This window comes from Rhipicephalus microplus, chromosome 4, assembly GCF_043290135.1.
Source record: "Rhipicephalus microplus isolate Deutch F79 chromosome 4, USDA_Rmic, whole genome shotgun sequence".
NCBI lineage: Eukaryota > Metazoa > Arthropoda > Arachnida > Ixodida > Ixodidae > Rhipicephalus > Rhipicephalus microplus.
The window spans coordinates 153,929,213-153,942,975 of NC_134703.1; positions in this window are offsets into that span (position 1 = coordinate 153,929,213).

The following is a 13,763-nucleotide window of genomic DNA, read 5'->3' on the forward strand; positions in this document are numbered from 1 at the left end:
ACTTCGCGTATATCATCGCACCTCTGACTAGTCTGCTTTCCAACAGCAAAGGTATATCTGCATGGTCACCTGCCTGTGACGACGCATTTCGCCAGCTGCGCCGCCTGCTGACCTCACCACCTATTCTTGCCACTACGACCCCACTGCTGCCACAAAAATTCACACTGATGCAAGTGGCGTTGGTCTTGGCGCAGTTTTGGCACAACGGAAAGGCACCCAAACCGAATACGTAGTCGCTTAAGCAAGTCGCGCTCTCAAGAAGGCTGAATTGAATTACTCCGTGACAGAGGAGTGTTTGGCCATAATCCGGGCGCTTACGAAGTTTTGCCCGTACCTTTACGGCCGTCCTTTCGACGTGGTCACAGACCACCACGCTCTATGTCGTCTGTCCACCTTGAAAGACCCGTCCGGACGTCTGGGGCGTTGGGCACTTCGATTGCAGGAATACGACATCCGTGTCGTATATCGTTCTGGTCGCAAGCATGCGGACGCCGATGCACTTTCCCGATCGCCATTAACACCAGATGTGGCTTCTCTGTCACCCCCTTTTACCACCTTGTCACCACTCGACACCACTGACATGCTTTTGGAGCAGCGTAAAGACCCATACCTTTCCTTGTTAGTCGACTACCTTACCGATCCATCTGCTGTCCCTTCCACGAGAGCGCTACGCCGGCAAGCAGCCCACTTTTCCTTACGCGACAACATTCTGTACCGCCGCAACAACATGCCTGGTGGTCAGAAGTGGCTCCTTGCTGTCCCAACTCATATGCGCTCCGACATCTGCATGAATTTCCATGCAGATCTTCAAAGTGCTCACGCAGGTGTCCTGAAAACCTACGAAAGGCGGCACCAACGATATTACTGGCGAGCAATGTATCGCTTTGTGCAGAAATACGTTCAGTCTTGCACCACTTGCCAACAGAACGAGACACCTCCACGGCACCTTACTGGCATGTTACAGCCGCTCCCGTGCCCGGCTCGCCCATTCGACCACGTGAGTATTGACCTCTATGGCCCCCTCCCTTATAGTAGCTCTGGAAACCGGTGGATTATTGTCGGATTCGATCATCTGACACGCTACGCTGAGACTGCAGCTCTACCGGCAGCGACCGCCCACGAAGATGCACTCTTTATTCTCCGCAGCTTCATTCTACGCCATGGTGCTCCGCGGGAATTACTCAGTGATAGGGGTCGAGTGTTCCTGTCGGAGGTCATCCAAGCTATCCTCGCTGAATGCAACATCATCCACCGGAAATCTACCGCATACCATCCACAGACAAATGGTCTCACTGAGTGGTTCAACCGCACACTTGGCGACATGCTGAGGATGTACACCTCCTCCGACCACACTAACTGGGGCGCTGTATTGCCTTTTGTTACCTTCGCTTATAACACCGCGACGCAAGCGACTACCGGTTTTTCCCCGTTCTTTCTATTGTACGGCCGCAAACTTTCCCACCCACTCGACAGTATACTCCCGTACCACTCTGATGCATCTGAGTGCTCCCCGCTTTCGGAAGTCGCCTGATACGTTGAGGACTGCCGTCAGTTGGCTCGGTCTCTGACAAGTGAGGCTCAAGGTCTACAAAAGACTCCACACGACGACGCTCATTACTTAGCTCCTACGTTTCGTGCTGGCTCTCTTGTGTGGCTTTGGGTGCCCCCGCACGTTCCTGGCCTGTCTTCTAAACTTCTGGCTCAGTACCATGGTCCGTACCGTGTCATTGACGCGACCTCCCCGGTCAATTACATCATCGAGCCATTAACACAATCACCATATTTGCGCCGTCGAGGACGCGAGACCGTACACGTCGACTGTCTCAAGCCCTACTACGACCCCCTCATTGTGCCTACTCCCTGAATCGCCAGGATGGCTACCCTTCGCCCAGGGGGTATTGTAGTGGAGCATACGCACCAACGCGTATGCGCCTTCGGAAGATGACGAAAAGCCCGTGCTCTGCTTGCGCGAGAGTTTGTGCCACCTTTGCCAGACTTGCAGTACGCCCATTTTCCGTCGCGACCTCGTTGCGACTTCTCTGCTCAAATAAACGTCATCACATTAGAAATAATTTTAGTTTATTTAACTGCAGCCTGGCACGATCAAATGACGTAGCTGTAGTCACCGACGTGATCAAACTCACTCTTGGCAGTCGTACACTGCTAAAAAAAAGAGACTACAAGAGCACTTATGTTTTCAACACATACATAAATACAATTCATTATCCGAGGCTACCTCAAGTAGCAGGCTCTCTCCTGCCAGAATCCACTGGTTCTAACTAATCTTTAAGAGTATCTCGTACAAAGAAGCTCTCTAATTCATTGTGTCTTCTTCGGACAAGCCATAAATCACAATCCTCTTCCTAAAGTTTACCTAAACTGGACATTGAGTCGAAGCAGGAGCATCAATAATACGAAGCATACAATGAAAAAACAAGCCTCCTAAATAATTGATCTGGTGTATCGGCCGCTGCTACCGAGCAGCACCGAAAATCAATGCGCTGCTTCATTTATCGTATCCCGTTGCAGTCATACCGGCTACAGAGTGGCACGCGTGAAGCCCGCTTGTGCAATCAACATGCGCTGCACGTGATCTGAATTTGCTATGACAAATGACACCGTTGGGACGATTTGCGTTGGCGCTCTGCCGGGCTCTATTTCGTTTCCATGCAGATAATGTCATGGCGTGCACCTTACCATTGCGCCTATTGATCGAATTGATAAACGCGATGCGCCAATGGAAAAGACGCAAAGCTTGCACTGTATATGTTTCAGCTATAACCCCGGTAGTCCTTTATTTACGCAAGGCGTCGTGATGATTTCGCGGCTCTCCTTATGAATTTCGTGCTTATCTTCGTCAATGCAAGCCTACTGTTTGCAGTATTTGCCACGAAATGCTAAATATGTGTTTTTAGGGTTCAACCGCAGTTGTTCAGAAGTAAATTATGATCGTGCTTCGGACATTCCTAACCTGTATTTATATGTAGGTGGTTAGCCGAAACCTATATAGTGTTTCTATATATAAGAAATCTACAGGGGATCAACTGCTACCATAGTGCTTCATAAAAAAAGCAACAGAATGCCAATCAAGAAGGGTGTAAGGCAGGGGGACACAATCTCCGCAATGCTATTTACCGCGTGCTTACAGGAGGTTTTCAGAAGCCTTGAAAAGGAACAGTTAGGAATAAGAGTTAATGGAGAGTACCTTAGTAACCTGCGCTTCGCCGATGACATTGCATTGCTGAGTAACTCAGGGGACGAATTGCAACTCATGATTACGGAGTTAGACAAGGAGAGCAGAAAGGTGGGTCTTAAAATTAATCTGCAGAAAACGAAAGTAATGTACAACAACCTCGGCAAGGAGCAGCGCTTCGAGATAAGTAATAGTGCACTTGAAGTTGTAAAAGACTATGTCTACTTAGGGCAGGTAATAACCGCAGAGCGGAACCATGAGAGTGAAGTAACTAGAAGAATAAGAATGGGGTGGAGCACATTCGGCAAGCACTCTCAAATTATGACGGGTAGATTGCCACTATCCCTCAAGAGGAAGGTATATAACAGCTGTATCTTGCCGGTACTTAGCCACGGAGCAGAAACCTGGAGACTTACAAAGAGGGTTCAGCTTAAATTGAGGACGACGCAGCGAGCAATGGAAAGAAAAATGGTAGGTGTAACCTTAAGAGACAAGAAGAGAGCAGAGTGGATTAGGGAACAAACGGGGGTTAAGGATATCATAGCTGAAATCAAGATGAAGAAATGGACATGGGCAGGGCATGTAGCGCGTAGACAGGATAACCGCTGCTCATTAAGGGTAACTGACTGGATTCCCAGAGAAGGGAAGCGGGTTAGGGGGAGACAGAAGGTTAGGTGGGCAGATGAGATTAAGAAGTTTGCGGGTATAACTCGGCAGCAGCAAGCACAGGACCGGGTTAACTGGCGGAACATGGGAGAGGCCTTTGTCCTGCAGTGGACGTAGTCAGGCTGATGATGATGATGATGATGATGATCTATCTATCTATCTATCTATCTATCTATCTATCTATCTATCTATCTATCTATCTATCTATCTATCTATCAATCTATCTATCTATCTATCTATCTAGCCGCCTACGACATTTAGCTTTCCTGGCCGTTTCAATAATTGTACCCATACCAAACTTGGTATGGCATAACATGACTGCATGAAAAACATATTTGAGTAGTCATAGCATGAAAATCATCACATGAATGTCATGAATGTCATCATCTATATTTCATGGCCCTGCTGCTCTTGCGATGCTTTTGTTCTCATGGCATTTTGCTAAACTGGTATGGTATGGCATGATTGCATGGTGAACACAAGCGACAGACCCTAACATGAGAATCATGCCATGCGTGTTATCTACATGCCACACTCATGATGCGATGGCAGCCGTTTCGCTAGCTTCACTTATACCAAATTTGGTATTACGGGCCGTGAATAGATGACGAAGGTATGAGACTGGTGCAGACATGATAAACATGAGATGCGTGCCATGTAACAACATGACTACATGCCACAGCCAAGGCGCCAATACATTTCGACGTGACGCGGTGCGTGTGCTCGCCGGCGTTCATTTCGTCGCATCAAGCCGGCGTTGCCTGGCCAGGCGCCGGTCCTGCCATATACTTGCAGGCACGCGCCGTGCTGCGTTGCTTTGACGCATGCGCGTTTCAGCGCGTCCGGCGTTTCTCCGTCACGAAAAGAGGGAGACGCAGCGGTGTCTGGGTAACACATCGGCGCGAAATGCAGCGTGTCGCATTTTGCGCTGGTTGCCGTCGGGCCGCGCCGATGGACGCTGGTCGTGCCTGGCGTCAGACTATAGAGTGATTGATTGATTCATTGATTAAAACTTTATTTCTGTCCTGAGAAGACGCAGGGGAGACCCCGCACCACCCGGTCAATCCCACGTAGGGACCCTCAAGCCGACCTTGGCGGTCCGTTCGCGTGCACTCTGGACGGTCAGGGTTTGATCCTTAAGTTCAGGGCTGCGTAAGAGCGCAGCCCACCTGTCCTCGTTGAGGGCGGGGTCCATGGCTTCACATTAACACAACACATAATTGAATGTGGCTAACAGTCCACAAGCGAGGCAATCCGCACTTGGATACCGTTCAGGGTAGATGGCATGATGAATCGCATGGGTAGGACAAGCACTGGCTTGCAATAGTCTTAGGGTGACTGCCTGCGCCCCGCACAAGGCTGGGTGTGGGAGAGGGAATACCCTTGTTCACAGATAGAAGTGCTTTGTTATTTCGTTGAACGTGAGTAAGGGTTCCCAGCGAGGCAGAGGGACTGTGGAGGCGGCGCGGTCAGTGAGTCCTCGCGCGGCCTCTTGTGCGCCCTCGTTCGGGTTAGAGGTAGAGCCCTCAATCGAACCCAGGTGAGCGGGAAACCAAGTGAGAGAATGGGGCGTGCTACTCTTGACGCTTTGGAGAATGCGGAGGGCCTGAGGGGCTACCATCCTGGTTTCGTAGGCTTTGATAGCCGCCTTGGAGTCGCTGTATATTGACTCCCTTCGACTATCTAGGATAGCCAGCGCGATTGCAACCTGTTCGGCTATCACGCACTTCGATGTGCGTACCGTGGACAAGTGAGCCTGGAATTTGAGTCGACGATGGAAACAGCGAATGCCTCTTGTTGGACATATGGCGCAGCATCCACAAAGCTTGCATCAGTGGGGTTGCTATGGACGTGCTCGAGCAGAGCTCTACCCCTGGCCCTACGCCAACCGACGTTGTGCGCAGGGTGCATATTGCGTGGAATGGGTGCGATGCGCAGTAGAGAACTGATGTTTTTGGTAATCTGCATAGAATCGGGGCACTGGTCAATAGAGTTGAGGCCCAAATCATCGAGTATCTTGCGGCCCGATTCGGTTTTGGAAAGCCTGAGCAGCTGGGAGCGCTCTTGCGCCTCGATTATCTTTGGAATGTATTGTGAACACCGAGCTTGAAAATGTTTTCAGTGTGAGTGCTTACAGGCAAGACGAGTGTGAGCTTGAAGACCTTTCTTATGAGAGAATTGAGCTTACTTCTCTTTGCAACTTGCCAAATATACATGACCCCCGAGTACGAAAAGTGGCAGAGCACAAACGCATATATGATGCGGATGAGATTGTCTTCCTTGATTCTCTGGTGTCTGTTGGTGATCCTCCGGATGACGCCGAGAGCATTTTCCGTTTTGGTAGTGATCTGTTTGAGTGCAGCTCCGTTAGCGCCGTTGGACTCGATATACATTCCCAATATTCGGAGCGAATTCACTCTGGGCACTGGGGACCCGTCACCAGTTAAAAGCCGTATATCACTTTGAGACGCAAGTTTCCAGTCACGGTGGCCGCCACCTCGGGGTCTTTTCTTGCAGAGCAGAAGTACAGATTTCGATGGGAAGCACCTGAGACAGGTGGGACGGAGGAAACGTTCGGTCACGTCGATTGCGCGCTGCATGGCTTCCTCAACTTGACTATCGCTCCCGCCGGTGCTCTAGATGGTTATATCATCTGCGTAGATGGTATGATTGACTCCTGGAATCTTGGCGAGTTCCTTGGAAAGCCCGATCATCACGATGTTAAATAGTGGTGGTGAAATAACTGCGCCCTGAGGCGTGCCACGTGAACCGAGGCTGATCTCTCGTGAGAAGTACCCTTGGATCTTGAGCTTGGTATTTCTCTGGTAAAAAAAGGATCTCACGAAGTCGTAGACCCTCTTCCCTAGCCCTAGGCTGGCAATAGACTGGAGAATAAATTCGTGAGAAACGTTGTCGAAAGCCTTCTCCAGGTCTAATCCTAGGATGGCTCTGGTATCTCCTGTGCTCCGGTCGATTATCTGATGCTTTATCAGCTTCATGACATCCTGTACGTGTCGAGAGACCAGCTCTGAAACCAATCATATTGTGGGTGTACATGTCATTGGTCTCGAGGTGCACCTTGAGTCGGTTAAGAAGGGCGTGCTCTGCGACCTTACCGACACAGGAAGTTAAGGAAATCACTCTTAGATTACCTATTCCTGGTGCTTTACCAGGTTTCGGGATTAGAATTGTGTAGGCCGTCTTCCACTGTGCGGGGACCTCCCCACTGCGCCACACCTAATTAATTTTTTTTGTAAGGAATTCGATGGAGTCATCATCAAGGTTCTTGAGCATTTTATTGGTTATGCCATCAGGGCCAGGGGCGGATTCGGCATTTAGAAAAAGGAGAGCCTGCCGCATCTCGGCCACAGTATAGTACTGGTCCAACTCCGGCACGTCGGACCCCGCGTAGTCCGGAAACTGTGTAGGGGCAGAGCTATCCGCGACTCGCAGATACCTGTCTATAAGCTTGTTGACGACCAATTCGTCCAGTGTGGAATCAGTAGCAAGATGGATGACTCGCACGAGGGATCGCCTCTGGCTGGACCTGGTGCTGCCCTGATCGAGAAGGTGTTTGAGAAGACCCCAGCCCTTCCCAGACCGGAGCTGACCCTCGATGCTCTCGCAGAGCTCATGCCATTGTTGTTTACACAAAGTTTTGCAGTGCTCCTCGATCACCCTGTTAACCTCGGAAAGCTTCTTGCGGAGCCTCCTGTTATGCTTATGTCTCTTCCACCTCGTAAGTGGGGCTCTATTGGCTTCTAGTAGGTGTGCCAACTTGGTGTCCATGTTTTCAACATCGAGGTCAGTGACGACCTTCTTGGTCGCTGCCGTGGCGTCATCTCTGATTCTTTTGTACCATCCTTCAATGTCTGTCCCAGCTATCGGTGCTCTCTCAGCTCTGACTTCGCGAAAAACGTCCCAGTCGACCACCTTGAATTTTTTTGTCCTAAAGCGGGCAATCGCGAAGGATACCTCGATGACATAGTGGTCACTTCCGAGGTCTAGAGCCGTGTTGACGCACTTGATCCCACCTATATTCTTCACAAAAGTCAGGTCCGGGGTGGTATCCCGACATGTGGAGTTACCTCCCCTAGTGGGGAAATCCTTGTCAGTGATAAGCGTCAAGTCGGCTTCTTTCGCAGACTGCCATAGCTCGCGTCCCTTGGGGGTATCATACATGTATCCCCACACGCTGTGTGGGGCGTTGAAATTCCCTACGACGACAAGGGGGTAACTATTGGCCATGCTCACACCTTTTTTGAGGAGAGAGTTTGCTCTCGCCCTGCGATAACTGGGACTGCAGTATACGTTGAGAATAAAAAAGCTATTTCTTCAAAGACCCTTATTGGGTGAGTTCATTATAATTTCAGTCATTACATACTCAATGCCATTGGCAACTGCACCGAGGTCACGCGATAGGTAATTGTACCTTTTGCTGATAAGTGTGACAACTCGCCTACCTCCTGAATGTGATGACGCTACTAGGTAACCCTGGAGTTTGATGGGGGTGCCAGACGCAACTTCCTGAACAGCGAGGATTTGGGGCTTCACATTGAGAGTTCCTAAGTATTGCTGTAGCATGGGCTTTTTGTGAGTAAACCCGCCAAAGTTACATTGCCATATTCTGAAGTTTTCATCCACACTATTCATGTCTAGGCTGACGGGATGGTTGAGCAGCTATAGCGGCCCGGAGGATCGCGCCCTCAGTCGGTGGCGCTAGTGCATTGCATTGTGCTGGGACCTGCAAAGAAGTCGGACCGGGGTATCTCTTAACATCGACCTCTTCTATCTTGCTTATGCGTTCACTGAGTGCTCCTAATCCCATCTTGGGGTGCGCCAAGGCTTCTTGAATTTTTGCTAAGGTAGCCTGCATGTTGAATGTTGACAAAGGAAACCTTGAGTTCCGACAGTAAGTTTACCGCCTCTTCTTCTTGTGTGTTCTCAAACGCTCGGCGTTTGTTTCCGCTAGGCCTGTGAAATGCCTCAGACGTATACATGGCGACCGGGGTTGGGGAGGGCGGCGCCGAAGGGGGCGAGGACGCGAGCTTTATAATCTCCGCCATCTCCGCAGCTAGCCTGCTAATTTCTTGCTTAAGCTGCGCGTTTTCTTTCCTCAGCTGCTCGTTAGCTCATCGCATCTCGTCGAGCTCACTCGCGTGGGGAGAACCGCGATTCGATTCGTGGCCTCTAGGAGACTCACGTCTTCCTCGGGCCTTGTTGGCCCAGGAGAGCGTCGGCATCTTGCTGTTAGAGGTGGTGGGCGTGCGGGAGCAGGACCTGGTCAGCCCCGACGTAACATGGCCCAGCCTTGAGGTGGAGTGAGGAGTGCATGTTTTGGCGCCAGCTCTTCTGGCCCCAGCGGACTGCCAACCTTTATCTTGAGTAAACTCTTCTCTGAAATATCTTCTCCTTGCACTTCATACTCCATCGTGAGCAAATAATTCCGCGCACCGGGCCTCTGAAGGGTCAGCCGCAGGCGAGAACAAGCCCAGCAAAAGCACGGTCTCCCAAGCCACTCGTTAGGGCTAAAGAGGGCACTGCTCCACAGGAAAAGAAATTGTTCCTAACTTGACAAAAACTCACTCACTGTGGTCAAATATGGTATCGGTAGGATCCTGATGACTTCTCAAAACCGATGCGAGCAACAGGTCATGAACACTTGAAGAAAAATCTCTAGAAACACAGATTTAAATGCGTGTCCACAGGAGCCTTACGAACGCAGCCTCCCATTCCGCGTCTCTCCATCAGACTATAGAGTGCTCGCGTTTTGCTAACATAGCGTCGTTGTGCCCAGCGTGCACGCGCATCAACGCTACGTTGGAGTGTATTGAGCCCTTCATGATGCGCTCGCGGCCGTTTTGCTAGCTCCACATATAGCAAATTTGGTGTTACGTGACGTGAATGGATGACAAAGGTCAACGACACAACCAAACATGATAATCATGACATGGAAGTTATGTACGGCATGTTTTACCTCGGCCTCGTAACTTTGTGCTGTTTTAAAGTGACATATCAACATTTGTCATTCGTGCTTCGCATATCGTTTATTTTCACTGTACGTGGGATCTGCCAACTTTTTAATTGACAATAGCACAAGTATGAACGCAGAACCTTGAGCAACATTGGTGAGCGCTGCTCAAACGTACAGACAGACAGACAGACAGACAGAGAGAGAGAGAGACAGACAGACAGACAGACAGAAATTTCTCGTCGAAGGTCCTGAAGATCGTCTTTAAAAAAGGATTATACTTCTCACGTGCTCAACACCGTTACGGACGCTACGCACGCAGCTCGTCGTCTATAGTACGTGCGCCGGCCGCGGTCGCGTGGGAGGTGCTGCGACACGGGTGCCAAGAGGAGGAAAAAGGCGAACAGTATGTGGACGCGCCATCGGGTGGAGTGTCCACACCTGATGATGATGATGAAGAAACTTTATTTAATTAGCAGAAAGGTCCTCTTCCCCTTTCAGGTGCGAGAGGAGAAGGGAGGACCAAACCTAGACGACGGCCATGATCCCATGGGCCCTGGCGGCGTCTTCGGCCTGCCGTATTAAGCGGGGTTGTAATTGAGAGTCAGAGCTGAGGAGCGCGGCACCCCATCCACTCCCGTCCGGAAATTCGCCTCTCATGGGGGCCTGCGGGCATGCCCATAAAATGTGGCTCAAGTCCGCCCTGTTGTGGCAAAATTTACATTTGTCCGAATGAAGTTCCGGCACGCAGCGGTTCATTGTTACCGGACTAGGAAACGTGTGGGTCTGGAGTAGGCGCCACGCCACCACCTGTCCTTTGTTCAATGACGAGTGTGCGGGAGGATAAATTTTCCTGCTTGGCCTGTAATACTGTGTAATATCTCTGTAAGTGGTCATCCGCTCAAATCTCTCATCGTCCTCCCCGCTCGACCAGGGCAATCCAGAGGCTCGGTCTGTAAGTCCTCGAGCTGTCTGGTGTGCAGCCTCATTGCCGGGCAAGGAGGAGTGAGCGGGTGCCCAGACTATTTCTATTGTTCGTTGGTCTTTGCATCCAACCAATATTCTTGAAGCTATTTGGGATATTCGCCCTCGTGCAAAGTTTCTCACAGCCATCTGCGAGTCGCTAACAATGAGTGAAGTCGAGGTGGATGCTATGGCCATTGCAATAGCTGCTTCCTCCACTTCTTCTGCAAAGCTTGTTGTCACCGAGCCGCTGACCTTATGATTTCCCTTGTAGTCCACTACTGCTATAGTCATGTTGCCATTTCCTTTGTATTTAGCCGCATCTACGTATGTTGTTTCCGGTAAATCTTTTACGTTGTTATGTATATTTTTCGCTCTTTCAGCTCTCCTTGCTTTGTGATGTTCGGGGTGCATGTTTTTTGGAATAGGTAAGATTACTAAACATTTCCTGATTTCATACGGGATATCCTTTTTGGTGCCAAATTGATTTGCGTAGTTTATACCCAGTTCCTCTAGTATAGCTCTACCTGTTTTACTCTGCGTTAGTCTTTCATATTGTGCGATTATTTGAGCTTCTATAAGCTCTTCTGATGTGTTGTGAAGCCCTAATTGAAGTAATTTATCATTAGATGTAGTAATTGGAAGTCCGATCGCCTGTTTGAAAACTCGTCTAATGATTCTGTCAATTTTTTCTCTCTCGGCCACTTGCAGTCTGAGGTACGGAATCACATATACAATACGACTGATAACAAAAGCCTGTACCAGTCTTATCATATTATTTTCCTTCATACCATAGTGCCGGTTTGCAATTCGTTTAAGTAGACGCATAGTTTGCTGCGCACTGGTTTCAAGTATTCTAATCGCCTCTCCGTTGTGCCCGTTTGAGCTGATTCGGAGTCCCAGAATTCTTATGCTTTCGACCGTAGGTATTTGCGTTTTTCCAACAAAGACTTTAATGTTAGGTTTTTCCTGGATGCTTTTCCGACCCCTACATGTCGGGTTATAGAAGAGAAGTTCCGATTTTTCCGGTGAACATTGTAATCCTGTATGGATGGCATATTCTTCTGCAACATTCACTGCTGTTTGTAAAGTTTCCTCTATGTATCCGTCACTACCCTCTGCTACCCATAAGGTAATGTCATCTGCATAGAGGCTATGGTGGAGTGCTGGAACTTCCTTCAGTCTGGTAGGGAGACCTATCATGGCCACGTTAAAAAGAAAGGGGGATAGGAATGAGCCTTGCGGCGTACCTCTGCTGCCCAGACTAAACTCTTGAGATTCTGCCTCGCCTAGTATTATTCTTGCAGTCCGGTCAGTTAAAAAGTCTTTTATATAATCGTATACTCTTTTTCCTACCCCTAACGCTTGAAGATTGGCAAGTATAGCTTTATGGGATGTATTATTGCATGCCCTTTTAAAATCTAGGCCAACTATTACCTTTGTGTCGTGTGTATTGAGACCCGAATCAATTATTTGGTGTTTAATATTAAGCATAATGTCCTGTGTAGACAGTTTCGCTCTGAAGCCTACCATCGTATGAGGAAAGAGCTCATTGTCTTCCATATAATTTGACAGGCGAGTTAGGATGACATGCTCTAATAACTTTCCTATGCAGGACGTCAGGGAAATAGGCCTAAGATTATCAAGATCTAGTTTCTTGCCTGGCTTGGGAATCATTATGATTGTTGCCGTTTTTCATTGCTTGGGTATCTTACCTTTTTCCCAACACTTGTTCATATATTCGGTGAGGGCTGTGATAGATTTATCGTCTAAGTTTCTGAGCGTTTTATTCGTGATCCCATCGGGGCCCGGGGCTGATGTTGTGCTCAGTTTCATGAGTTCCGATCGTACCTCGGCCTCTAATATGGGTCGGTCTAGGGAATCGTTTTCTTTACCTTTGTACGAGCTTAATTGCTCTTTGGTTGTATCCCCAATGTATCTCTGTCTGATTTCTTCAATCAGTTCTTTCTCCGTGCCTTTGTATTTACGGACAAGTCTAATAAAGTTTTGTTGTTGTGCTGTCTTGCTCGCTTCCGAGTCTATCAGACATCTTAACAGGTTCCATGTTTTAGAGAGACTTATTTGTTTTTCCATCGCATCCCACTTTTCCTCCCATTGTTGTCTGCATAGTTGCTCCGCGTACTTCTCAATATCTTTACTGAGGGTGGCTATCCTTTTTCTAAGGCGTTTGTTGTGTTTTTGTGTTTTCCACCGTTTTTCTAGGCTCTTTTTTGCCTCCCACATATGTAGGAGCTTACTGTCTGTGCTTTCTAGTCCTTCTGTTTTTGGTATGGTCTTAGTTGCGATTTGAATATTTTGCTTAATGTTCCCTAGCCATTCATCTAAGTCTTCGATGACATTGCATGCTTCCTTCTCTCTGATTTTTCTAAAGCTATCCCATTCAACCATCCTTAATTCTTTGCCTCCTCTTTTACGTGGACCTGCTTTAAATGTGGTCTCAATTATATAGTGGTCACTGCCCATATTTTCTTGTGTATTAAGCCAATAAAGTTCGATGATATTCTTAGTAAACGTGAGGTCAGGAGACGTGTCTTTGGATACGCTGTTTCCAATCCTAGTTGGGAAAAGGGGGTCGGTTATTAACGTAAGGCCCTCCTGTTGGGCGTCGATCCAGAGATTTCTACCTTTGATGTTTTCTTTGTCATAACCCCATGCCGGATGCAACGCGTTGAAATCTCCTACTATAACCAATGCTTGATTTTTAGTAATGCTGATCGTTTTTCTAAAAAGTGACCTAAATTTTGTTTTCTGTCTAGGGCGGCTATAGACATTTAATATGAATAGACTTTCACCACTCTTCTGCAATGAAACTAACTCAACAGGAACATGATCGACATCGCAGATTTCTGTATCATGTTCTATCACCGTGAGATTTCTTCGCACGAGGGTTGTTACGGACGTTTCTTCATCAGGGGTACCATAGGATTTGTAATTCGACAATTTAGCCAT